Source organism: Schistocerca cancellata, chromosome 6 (genome assembly GCF_023864275.1).
Source record: "Schistocerca cancellata isolate TAMUIC-IGC-003103 chromosome 6, iqSchCanc2.1, whole genome shotgun sequence".
Lineage (NCBI taxonomy): Eukaryota > Metazoa > Arthropoda > Insecta > Orthoptera > Acrididae > Schistocerca > Schistocerca cancellata.
The window spans coordinates 686,250,918-686,253,260 of record NC_064631.1 but is presented as its reverse complement, the minus strand read 5'-3'; the positions used below and the strand labels follow the sequence as shown (position 1 = coordinate 686,253,260).

The 2,343-nt window shown below is 54.5% G+C and overlaps 1 non-coding gene across 1 annotated transcript; it reads right to left on the bottom strand.

The window, feature by feature from the left end:
• Positions 1 to 1,629: 1,629 nt before the first annotated feature.
• On the bottom strand, positions 1,630 to 1,704 carry Trnas-uga (transfer RNA serine (anticodon UGA)). The gene has a single exon. It is a non-coding gene; the product is annotated as a tRNA-Ser (tRNA).
• Positions 1,705 to 2,343: the final 639 nt, after the last annotated feature.

Genomic DNA, 2,343 nt, shown 5'->3' with positions numbered 1-2,343 from the left:
GCTGGATGTAGTCCTGTGGAACGGCTTGCCATGTCATTTCCACCTGGCGCCTCAGTTGGACCAGCGTTCGTGCTGGACGTGCAGACCGCGTGAGACGACGCTTCATCCAGTCCCAAACATGCTCAATGGGGGACAGATCCGGAGATCTTGCTGGCCAGGGTAGTTGACTTACACCTTCTAGAGCACGTTGGGTGGCACGGGATACATGCGGACGTGCATTGTCCTGTTGGAACAGCAAGTTCCCTTGCCGGTCTAGGAATGGTAGAACGATGGGTTCGATGACGGTTTGGATGTACCGTGCACTATTCAGTGTCCCCTCGACGATCACCAGTGGTGTACGGCCAGTGTAGGAGATCGCTCCCCACACCATGATGCCGGGTGTTGGCCCTGTGTGCCTCGGTCGTATGCAGTCCTGATTGTGGCGCTCACCTGCACGGCGCCAAACACGCATACGACCATCATTGGCACCAAGGCAGAAGCGACTCTCATCGCTGAAGACGACACGTCTCCATTCGTCCCTCCATTCACGCCTGTCGCGACACCACTGGAGGCGGGCTGCACGATGTTGGGGCGTGAGCGGAAGACGGCCTAACGGTGTGCGGGACCGTAGCCCAGCTTCATGGAGACGGTTGAGAATGGTCCTCGCCGATACCCCAGGAGCAACAGTGTCCCTAATTTGCTGGGAAGTGGCGTTGCGGTCCCCTACGGCACTGCGTAGGATCCTACGGTCTTGGCGTGCATCCATGCGTCGCTGCGGTCCGGTCCCAGGTCGACGGGCACGTGCACCTTCCGCCAACCACTGGCGACAACATCGATGTACTGTGGAGACCTCACGCCCCACGTGTTGAGCAATTCGGCGGTACGTCCACCCGGCCTCCCGCATGCCCACTATACGCCCTCGCTCAAAGTCCGTCAACTGCACATACGGTTCACGTCCACGCTGTCGCGGCATGCTACCAGTGTTAAAGACTGCGATGGAGCTCCGTATGCCACGGCAAACTGGCTGACACTGACGGCGGCGGTGCACAAATGCTGCGCAGCTAGCGCCATTCGACGGCCAACACCGCGGTTCCTGGTGTGTCCGCTGTGCCGTGCGTGTGATCATTGCTTGTACAGCCCTCTCGCAGTGTCCGGAGCAAGTATGGTGGGTCTGACACACCGGTGTCAATGTGTTCTTTTTTCCATTTCCAGGAGTGTATTAGAAGAAGAAGGAGAATTGCTGCGGCTGCACACCCGAAACTTAATGGAACAACACTACTCTAGAATGAAATTTTCACTCTGCAGCGGAGTGTGAGCTGATATGAAACTTCCTGGCAGATGAAAACTGTGTGCCGGACCGAGACTCGAACTCGGGACCTTTGCCTTTCGCGGGCAAGTGCTCTACCAACTGAGCTACCCAAGCACGACTCACGCCCCGTCCTCACAGCCTTACTTCTGCCAGTACCTCGTCTCCTACCTACCAAACTTAACAGAAGCTCTCCTGCGAACCTTGCAGAACTAGCACTCCTGAAAGAAAGGATATTGCGGAGACATGGCTTAGCCACAGCCTGGGGGATGTTTCCAGAATGAGATTTTCACTCTGCAGCGGAGTGTGCACTGACATGAAACTTCCTGGCAGATTAAAACTGTGTGCCGGACCGAGATTCGAACTCGGGACCTTTGCCTTTCATGGGCAAGTGCTCTACCAACTGAGCTACCCAAGCACGACTCACGCCCCGTCTTCACAGCCTTACTTCTGCCAGTACCTCATCTCCTACCTTCCAAGAACTAAGGCTGTGAGGACGGGGCGTGAGTCGTGCTTGGGTAGCTCAGTTGGTAGAGCACTTGCCCGCGAAAGGCAAAGGTCCCGAGTTCGAGACTCGGTCCGGCACACAGTTTTAATCTGCCAGGAAGTTTCAACGCTACTCTAGTTTGACTCTTGAGAAACAGTCGGCTGCCATTCCTGCACTGACATTCGGACACCTCATTGGAAGTGACCTCAGCAAATTTCAAGCCGTCACAAAGGGGAATGATGGACATAGCCGATATTAATATCCGCTAATAGGAGTCAGATGATTTTCATCAGATAGCGTACTCGACAAATAGTCGAGGACGTTTGGTGTAAGTGCTACCTTGTGATGAAGAGGTTGGCAGAAAAGCGGAAGTCTCGGCGTGGTGGATGAGACCTGTCAGAAGTCTGATGACCCCCTCCAAAATAAACAAAAAAGGTACCTCTTCGCTTTGTACAAGTGAGGCAAAACAATGAATCATAGGCAAGTATAAATAGCTACGGGCAAATTAGCACAGATACGGCAATAGCAGCAACATACGTTTCGGACCAGAGGTTCCAGCTCGGCTGCAGAG